The sequence below is a fragment of the Neophocaena asiaeorientalis genome, unplaced genomic scaffold (assembly GCF_003031525.2).
Source record: "Neophocaena asiaeorientalis asiaeorientalis breed wild unplaced genomic scaffold, Neophocaena_asiaeorientalis_V1.1 scaffold476, whole genome shotgun sequence".
In the NCBI taxonomy this organism is placed as follows: domain Eukaryota; kingdom Metazoa; phylum Chordata; class Mammalia; order Artiodactyla; family Phocoenidae; genus Neophocaena; species Neophocaena asiaeorientalis.
In genome coordinates, this window is record NW_020172178.1 from 2,234,455 (window position 1) to 2,245,103 (window position 10,649).

General features: G+C 44.8%; 1 pseudogene; it reads right to left on the reverse strand.

Annotated features, from left to right (window-relative positions):
- Positions 1-9,053: 9,053 nt before the first annotated feature.
- On the reverse strand, positions 9,054-10,100 carry LOC112409278 (ras-related protein Rab-2A-like; annotated as a pseudogene).
- Positions 10,101-10,649: the final 549 nt, after the last annotated feature.

Consider the following 10,649-nt stretch of genomic DNA (forward strand, 5'->3'; position numbering starts at 1 on the left):
TTTATTTCTTTAACATTTAGGTTTCAGTATGCCTGGAAGCCATTTTGGGGGTTACATAAAGTCAAAGTTCAATTTTTTCCACACAAAATTTCCTAATTCCATTAAGCAAATAGTGCATTTGTTACTTAGTGCCCTATGATATACTTCTTCCACATGCCAAGTTATCATAGGATCATAGGTGTGGACATATATCTGAGCTATCATGTTCCATTTTCCTATTTATCTATTACTGCATCAATATCATACTTTCACTTACTTTACATTTATGATAACTTTTGATATCAAAATTACCTTTCCTTCATACCTGATTTATACCTTCCTATTGCCTTCTGGAAAAAAAATTCTTTAGCAGCCAAGGCCCATCATAATCTGGCCTTTAACCTCCACTACCCTCTCCTCCCCTACCCCACACCCTATGCTCTTTGTTCCAACCATAGCAATATCTACTTAAGTGGTCAAAATGTATCATGCAGGCAAAGACATGGAATGGGAAGTAAGGAAAGGGCACTGAATATGTAAGGCTTATAGTTCTATGAATAAGGAATGATTTTTAAAGAAACATGCTCCTCAAAATCCAGTATTAAACATAACATAACAACATAATTTTGGGCAGGAGGTTAGGAACCCTGTAAGTGCGTCAATGCTGAAGTTCTTATCTTGGCTGAAAGGAAGTGGTGGAGAGAAGACATAGGTATTAATCATCTTTAGCAGAGATTAGGGAAAATTAAGCAAAGATAAAAGATTTCATAAGTCAAGAGTAACTAAAAGAAAGCATAATAAACTAAACAAACAAAAATACCCCACCAAATCCCAGGAATGCCCCGTTAGTTTAACACTCAAAAATGAATTAATGTAACTTACCATATTCACAGACTAAAAAAAAAAAAAAATGATCATCTCAGTAAATGCAGAGAAAGCATTTGACAAAATCTATCATCCATCCCTGATAAAAAGTCTCTGGAAACTAGGAATAAAAGGGAATTTGCCCCATCTGATAAAGGGTAATCTATGAAAATCTATAGCTAACATACTTAATGGTAAAATAGTTAATGCTTTCTAAGTTTAGGAACAAGGCAAGAATGTCTCTTCCCACAAATTCTATTCAAAATTGTGAAGTTTCTAGTCAGGGCAATAAATTAAGAAAAATACATAAAACAGCAGTCCGCAACCTTTTTGGCACCAGAGACCGGTTTCGTGGAAGGCAATTTTTCCATGGACCAGGGTGGGGTGGGGAGGGGAATGGGGACGGTTCAGGGGATAATGCCAATGATCGGGGCGGCAGATGCAGCTTCGCCTGCTCGCCCACCCTCACCTCCTGCTGTGCGGCCCAGTTCCTAACCGGGGGTTGGGCACCCCTGGTATAAAAGACATCAGATTGGAAAGGGAGAAGGAAAACTGTCTTTATTCACAGTTGACATGATTGCCTACGTAGGAAATCTGATGAAATCTATTTTTAAAAAAGATACTAGAAGTAATAATTTTAGAAGATCAGTATATAAAAATCAATTGTATTTCTCAATATTACCAACAAACAATCAGAAATTTTAAAAACATCATTTAGAATAGCATACAAAATGAGATGCTTAGGGAGAAATCTGGCAAAAGATGTGCAAGAGCTGTACACTGGCTACTACAAAGCATGGCTGAGAGAAATGAAAGAAGGCCTCAATAAATGGAGAGAAATAGAATATTTATGGGTTGGGAGATTCACTATTGCTAAGATGGTAATTCCCCCTAAACTGATCTGTTGATTCAATGCAGGCCCAATCCAAATCCTAGAAGTCTTTTTTTTAATTGACAAGCAGTGGGGAAAGGATGGTCTTCTCAACCAGTGGTATGGGGGGAAGTGGATATATACATGAACCAAAATGAATCCTTATCTTATACAATGTGCAAAAAATATTTCCAGATGGATTGCAGATTTAAATGAGATAGGTTGAATAATAAAACTTTAAAAGGAAAACATAACAGAATATCTTTGTGACCCTGAAGTAGACAGCCTTCTTAAGTAGAACGTAAAATCACTAATCATAAAGAAAAAATAAATAAAGTTGGACTATATTAAAATTGAGGAAGCCTACTCACGTAGTACACTGTAAAAGAATAAAAAGTCAACTCACCAAGTGGGAGAAGATATTTTCAGTACATGTATCTGACAAAGGACTCATATAACATATGTAAAGAACTTCTACAAATCAATATAAAAAAAGGCAATCCAGTAGATAAACTGGCAAAATACTTGAACAGGAACTTCACTAAAGAGGTTATCCGAATGGCCAATAAGTTCATTAGGAAACAGGTTTAATGTTCAAGTTAAACCCAGTATTAGAGACCATTGTGTACTAACCAGAATTGATAAAAGGAAAAAGAAAATATCAACTTCTGGTTAGCTTGTGAACAACTGGATCTTTATGCCCTGTTGGTAGAAGTGTAAATGCATGCAATTTGGAAAATCATCTGACAATTTCTACTAGTGCTGAAAACACAGGTACCTGATGACCCAACAATTCCATTCCCAGGTACACACCGCACAGAAATGTGAACCTATGTCCACCAGAAGTCATGGACTAGAATGTTCATTGCAAAACTGTTCAGACTGGAAACCATCAAAAGCCCATCAATGGTCAAATGGTATTCACTCCATCATGGTATTTCCATACAATGGAATACAACTTGGCAACCAGAAGGAGCAAATTACAGCTATGCGCAACAAAATGGATGAATCCCCCAAACAGAAGGGTGAGGAGAGTTACAGCCATGGGTGAACTCGCAGACATTGTGTGGGCAAAAGAAGCCAGGCGCAAAGGGGTATGTACTGCATGACATTTACATTTGCATTCACGGAAAGCACCAAGAGAAGCAAAGCTAATCTGTAGCGTCATAAGTCGAGAGAGTGGTTATTCTCGGTTGCGGAGATAGTGGCTGGAAGGGGATACAGGGAAGCTCCTAGGGGTCTGGCCATGTTCTTCTTTATGGGCTGGGTCCTGTGGCACAGCTGGATTCAGTCTGGGATCATTTAACATGCTATACACTCACCATATTTACAATTTGCTGGAGATATACTATATTCAGTTAGAAGGTTTCTATTGTTAAAATGAAATGACCATCAAGTGTTAAATAATAAAGAGAAGTTATATGGAATTCTGATAATTAAAAGCCAAAGGATCAGCACAGGCTTAAGTGCTATTGGAACTTGGAGGTAAGAGTGGCTGGCGTGGCCTGGAGCGCTGCCAGTGGTCTTTGTGGGGGAGGGGTACTGGAATGGCCTCAAAAGACAGCCTCTGGATGAAAGGGAATAGGTCCTTCGGCTCCAGATAAAAAATAACCTTTGAAAAGTGGGCCAATGATTATAGCCTATTCTTTCTGTAAGGAATGGCACCAAGAAACGGAGGAGAGCTTAAACAAGCTTTATTTGGGAGCGCTCCTGGGTGAGGTTCACTGGCCAGAGAGAAAGGGGCCAGAGAAGTCGCGCCCCGGCGAGGGTTTGGGCAGAATTTATAGGGGAAGAAGGGAAAGGGGTGTGGCGAATCCGGGAGGGCGCAGGGAATTCCTTATTTGGTGGTCTCTTCGGGTATCGTGGCAATATCTGGAGCCGGGGGCATCAGTCTTGGGACCGTTAGGCCCGTCCCTCGAAAGGCGGGAAGGCTGGGCCGGGTGGAAAGTCTCCGGGTCAGTTTCCGGAACTGGGTGGTCCGGAAAGTGTCGGTCTGATGCAACCTGTGAGTCTGATTGCGTTCCCCCGCCTCGGGCCATTTGGCCTTATACTTTCCACCCAGAGAAGTCTTTCTGACCAGCCCTTTAAAGGGAAAGATGAAAAGGGACTTTCAGCATATAGTGGAGATGGAGACATACCTGCAGGATCTTAGTCAAGTTACCTTGCTTCTCTGAGACTCATTTTCTTCATCTGTAAAATGAAGGGAAAAAGTGTCCCTTCAGAAGATTAGGGGAGTTACATATGATGGTTGACATAAAAATGTTAGTTAAAAGAAAATAAAAGATGGGCCCTAGGTGGCCTTCCTTGGTCCCTAGATAAACTGTGTATTATAGTTTCAGTTTAAGCACAAAGCTTTTTCTGGACCTCCTCCCCACCAAGCACCTGTGGGTAACAATGATAGACATATAAATAGCAGACTTCAGACTCCCGGCCCCCCAGACTGGAGCTGCTGTTGGTCAGCGCAGAGGCTGAGGGCATTGGTGCTGGGGTGATTGACAGGGGGCTGGAGTGGGTCTAGGCTCCTTACGCAGTTTATTAATTGAATTCCCTTTGCTCCATTCCCTGCCTGGAGATGAAGCAGCACTTTTATTTGAGGACAAGAAGCCTGCCCGTGGGTCCTTGAGTCCCCTGATGCCAAATGTGCATGATTCTTCACGTTCTGAGGCTGCTCCCTGCCGCTGAAAGCTGGGAGGTGAGTGTTATGAGCTGCAGGACTCCCAGGAAACAAGAAGTGGAGGGCGAACTCAAAACATCTATTGCAGGGCTTCCCTGGTGGCGCGGTGGTTGAGAGTCCGCCTGCCGATGCAGGGGACACGGTTCGTGCCCCGGTCTGGGAAGATCCTACATGCCGCGGAGCGGCTGGGCCCGTGAGCCATGGCCGCTGAGCCTGCGCGTCCGGAGCCTGTGCTCCACAATGGGAGAGGCCACAACAGTGAGAGGCCCGCATACCACACACACACAAAAAAACCACCCCCAAAAATCACATCTATTGCCAAATCTCCCACTTCTTGGGATTTTACCACCTCTTGCCTGGGGTTCTTGTGAGAACCTCTTAAATTACCTCCCTGCCTCTAGACTCTCCTTATCACCACCCTCCACTCCCACCATACCTCTCCCACCAGAGTAAGGGTAAAGTTCAAACTACAGAGCAAACTATACAAGAGTCTTTGAGCTCTGGCCTTGTTGAGTGCTGGAAGCAGGGAGACCGTTGAGATTGCTGCTGTGTGCTGGGGAGGGATGGTGGTGGCCCATACAAAGGCAGAGGCAGCTGAGATGCTGAGAAACTAGCTGTGGAAAAAGCTCACAGGAAGTAGAATCAACCGGAAATAAAAAAGAAGCAGCAGGAAATAAAGTAGAATCAATAATTAGGAGGATAAAATCAACAGCAAGTCAAATCAAACCAACAGAAAATAAAATAGAATCAAGAGAAAGGAAATCATTTGGATGGGTTTTTTTTTTGTTTTTTGTTTTTGGCAGGGGAGGAGTAAAGAAGGGAGAGGAAGAGTAGGGAATCTCTCCCCAGATTCTTTCCTGGAACCAGTGTGGATGGGGTTGCCATTCCCTGTGATGGGAAACACAGCAAGAGGATGTCTTAGCCTGGGCCCCCTGCAGACAGAACCCCAGAGAAAGGCTTGTAGTGGGGCTGTTTATTGGAGAACATAGTACCAGAGAGAAGGAGGGAGGGCCTGGGGAAGTGAAACAGGAAGGGAGAACCCAATGCAAGGAGGCCTTATTAAACTGGCCACCACTCTGAGAGACTGCTCTGTCCCATGGACACTCTGAGTCACTTTATGAAATGCTTCTCAGGACTGTGCTCCTGGGGGAAGGCAGTGGGAGGCATTGGCTCCTATCCCTTTGGTCAAGACCTGCCCGTCGGTGTTAACTTCCCACACTTCCGGTTGGGCAAGGATGAGTGCCCAGGAGTGTGACACCCATGAGAGAAGCCCTGGGACAGGGCATAAGATACACATGGCCAAAAGCTGAGACCAAGCGACCCCTGTACAAAGCTGATCAAAGCTCAGCAGAAATGGCCATGGCAGCAGTAGCTGGAAAAGAGGTGAGGTGGGGGCGGGGGGTGTGAGAGCCTTGTACTCCGTTAGAGAGAGAGGTATGCGGGAGGCATCCCATACGCACTGCAAAGGAGAATAGATTAAAATAGAAAGGTCATACCCCTGTGCCTGAGGAGCCCACAATCGCATAGGAATGCACAAAGGGGGACAAATTACACACGAGGTGTTAAGTGTGCCCTCACTGCTAATCTCTGTCAATGTCTATTTGCTTTGTGGCAGGTACTGATGTGAGTTAAGTGCTTTACCATGGATTTGTTCATTTAATTCTCACCAGCAATTCTGCAGGGAGGTGCTATTATTAGCCCCATTTCACAGAGAAGTGATGCATTGTCTGAAGGCATAATCTAGTAAATGGCGGAGCCAGGATGCAAATCTTTTAACCCCTTTGGAGTTATCAGAGGAAGGAGAGGCTGAGTTTGGTGGGTGGGAGGGGGCAGATCAGCCACGAGTTGATTGGAATAATACCTCTTGGTGTTTGCGCAGAGGTGTTTGCATCTGTGATTTAGTCAACGCTAATAATACAAGGCAGGACTCATCATTATTATCTTACATTTACTGAAGAGGAAAGAGAAACCCGGAAAGAGGTGAAGCATCTTGCTCCTGGCCACCCAGAGCATCAGCGGTGAGGTCACTGCAGGATGTCGGCCAGATGACAGAAGTGTAGCCCCCTTCCCCACTTCCGCCCTATAAGTGGGCAGCCTGCTCCGGGAGAGGGGTGACCAGCGGGGCCTGGGCCCACTGGCATTCCAGTGCTGTCCCCAAGTGAGTCCGGCACCACTAAACAGACTCAGTTTTACCTCTGGTAATTTCCTCCCTCCATAAAGATTTGGGGCTACAGAAAAGAATGGATTCCTCAACGCTGAAAGCGAATGCCCCTTGATTCCAGACACAGGGGGAAATATTTATCCTCCTTTAGATCACATCTCCTGGGTCTTTTTCCCCGAAAGCCGGTCTTGGGGCAGTGGGCCACCAAGCTTACGGCAGCAGTCACACTCCAGATAGCAGAAGACATTTGTGTTCCCTTTGGTTTAAGTCAAAAAAGAGAGTGTTCGTGATGCACAGAGCCACCTGGACGGTCATCGTCCCCAGGGTAGGTGGGCTAGTCCTGGGGTGAAACCATGAAATGGACAAGCACAAGGTATTTTATAAAGTAATCTCGTATATATACATTTTTATATATTTATACTCATATATATGTATGTATAGTATATATATAGTATCTATATAGTGCTCATAAGGTGCCAGCCTCCCTGTAATCCTCTCAGCAGCCCTATGAAGCAGGTACAATTAATGTCCCCATTTTACAGAGGAGAAAATTGAGTCAAGCAGAGGTAAGTGATTATCCAAAGTCTCACAGGTAAGCAGGAGAACAGGGATTCAAGCCCAGGCAGTCTGGCCCCAGAGTTGTACTTTTAACCTCTAGCAAGTGTGACCTGTCTAGACAAATGAACATCGGACTGGACATTGGATTGGAGATGGACTGAATTGGACAGGTTGCCCAGATGCAGCTCATTGAGTAAGATTTCTGTTGCGCTCACCCCTCCTCCCCATCTACCCCATCCCCTAAGTTATTCTGAAGGTAATATGACCCCAAGGGGTACTGGGACCCATTGCTTTGACCCTCTCTTTGCTGCTGGAGATGACCCATCTGGCTATCCTTCTTGTGACTCAGAGGTTATTTTCCCTGAAAATGTTTGCTATGAGCCTTACTCAGCTCCTTGGCCCAGTCGTCTTCTAGTGTGACATCAGGGCTTCAGGCTGGGGCCAAGGTCCCCAGACACCCACACCGGCCTCTGGAGGAGCAAGCATGAATGACTCTGCTTGCACTAGATCCTGGGGACAGAGGGTGGAAGGATGCCTTAGAAAGAACCTAGGTGCTTTCACCTGGACCTTGGTGGGAGATGCTTAAGAGTGAAGACTTTGGGACACCAGTTGCTTCCCAGCTGATGACCTTGGGTGATCTGACCCCTCGTGGGGCCTCAGCTTTCCCATCTACAACCTGAGATGATTCCTAAGGTTCTTCTTGTTTTATTTTTTAATTTTTTTTATACATAGGATTTTATTTTGCACTGCTATAACAACTTCATTATAGTCCAAGGGAGAAAAAGAAAAAGAAGGATAAAACCACCACATTGAGCAAATTACTAAAGCTTTTCTCCTTTTGACAGGATTTTCCATCTGGTAGGTTTATTGTCATATCCCCTTCAAAACCGACAAGACGCTCACCATGTTTTAAAGATTATAGGTTGCCACTGAAAGAAAAATTTTACACAGTCACTGTACATCAAGGTTGAAAAACTGTCCTGCGAGAAAAATATACTTAGAAATCATGTGAATAAAAGAAAAAGAAAACGTGATTGTGTTCAAGGAAAGATTAAAGTCCTCGTTATGTGCCATCTAAATGTGGACACTCACTCCTCCGAGTCTCTCAGGGCAGGGGGAGTCCTTTCTTCCGCCCACCTCACTCATTATACTGTGTTTTTACCCAACAGTATGCATTAAGGCAAACAAATCCTTTTCTGAAGAGGTCTTAAAGAAACTGTGGACAAACAGCAAACTTTTGGCATTAAAACAGGTTAACACATACATAGCCTTTAGAATGTACATTAAGCATATTTCTCTCGGACTAGTGACAAGAAAAAGATGAACATGCTTGTTAACAATGTCAAAAAGTTTAAAATTCAGTGTCCAAGCAATTCCTAACGATGCTTCTGTAGCTTTAAGCTCTAAACAGTATAGAATTTATGCAAATGCATTAAAGAATCCAGGCTTGGCAAATTACACCCAAGCAGGTTATTAAATTATATATACAGAAAGTAAATGATAAATACAGAATTAAAAGAGTCCTTCTGTTTTCCTTATAGCCTTGAAAATTGACAAACTTTTGAGGACAATTCCATAATATTAAACATTAGGTAACCACAGATGTGGGGAAACCTAACTACATGAACAGATTTAAAATACTCAGGATGACTTTGTAGCGTTCAATACAATTCAGTTCGTAGGTAAGGGCACAAGACAACACTGAGCAAAAATAATCACGTCAATTGACCTAGAAATCAAATGCAAATAGATATGAATACAATCTCCAAAATCTGTCTTTTTAAGTGAACATTAACCACTTATTCAAAGTTACACAAGAATTTGAAGGATTAAAGTCTTCTTCTGTGACATAAAGCCATTTCGAAGAGTTTCATGTCTCAGCTGAGCAGGTGGGTGAAAGAATAGGTGAGTAGCCCCTTCTGGGCAGCGAGACAGTAAAAACAGATTCAACAGCAGCCTCCCTCGCCCTGCTGTCCTCCCTGACTGCCTGCGTGCTGCGTGCGTGGCGTCAGTAGCAGCACGCTGAGGGCCAATTTTAATGCCATTTGCCTCATTATTAATGTCAAAGGCTCCTTGGATTTTTTCATAAATTTCTTTTGCTGTATTAATAAATGCCTCTTCTACATTAGAAGCAGTCTTAGCAGAAGTTTCCATGAAGATAAGTCCATGTTCTCGTGCAAAAGCTTCACCTTCTCTTTTTACTTCTCTTCTAAATTCTAAATTGTAAGGAACGGCACCAAAAACGGAGGAGCGCTTAAACAAGCTTTATTTGGGAACGCTCCCGGGCGAGGTTCACTGGTCTGAGAGAAAGAGGCCAGAGAACTCGCGCCCGCGTGAAGGTTTGGGCAGAATTTATAGGGGAAGAAGGGAAAGGGGTGCGGTGAATCTGGGAGGGCGCAGGGTATTCCTTATTTGGTGGTCTCTTCGGGTATCGTGGGGGACCGTTAGTCCCGCCCCTCGAAAGGCGGGAAGGCTGGGCCGGGTGGAAAGTGCCCAGGTCAGTTCCTGGAACTGGGTGGTCCGGAAAGTCTCCAGGTCAGTTTCAACCTGTGAGTCTGATTGCATTCCCCTGCCTCGGGCCAGTTGGCCTTACATAAATCACTTTTATTTCCAGTAAGCATAATGACCATGTTGGAATTGGAATGCTGGCGGGCATATTCTAACCAGGTTGTCAAGTGGTTGAATGTGTCTCTCCTTATAATATCATACACTAGTAAAGCCCCTGCTGCACCTCTGTAATACGACCTTGTGATGGAACGAAAGGACTCCTGACCTGCCGTATCCCAAATCTGAAGTTTTATCTGTTTCCCATCAATAGTTTTCATTCGAGCACCGAACTCTACACCAATAGTAAGGTCATGCACTGGCTGAAACCTCTTGTCTGTAAACTGTAGCAATAAGCATGATTTACCAACGCCTGTGTCGCCGATGATAATGTACTTGAACAGACAGGCGTACGCCATGGCCGCGGCCGCCCGGCGCCAGGGCAGGCGGCTCCTGTTCCGCCGCGCCCCTCACCACGGCGCCGCTGGGCCTCGAAACGCCAGGCTCCGCCCGCCACAGCCGCCGCCGCCGCCGTCGTCGTCAGCCGCCGCGAGTGAGGTGCCGAGAGGAAGCGGGAGAAATCGACACCGTCGGAGGCAAGGGAGACGGCGCCCAACCGAGCCCAACGGAGCCCAGCTGAACAATAACAGCGGCCGCGGCGCCTCCGCCCCGCCTCCCTCGCCTGGTTTTAACAGCCCCCGAGTCTGACCGTTGTCTTCCGCCCAGATCCTCCAATGGCTCCTGGATCCCTAGGGCTGTCTCTGGTCTCTTTTCAAAAACAGGTAGCACAGCTGGGTGATTCTTCAATGCAACATGCATTGCTACAGGGAGGACGTAGGCTGATACCTTCTACTGCTCCAAACAAAATAGCCTTACAGTCTTTTATTATATTTTTACACCAGGGAAGCCCTATTATATTTTTTTAAGAGGAGAATAAAAATGGAGAAGTACCCTGGTAGAATGTCGACTTTGCCATCCTAGTTGAATCTAGGGGAGAA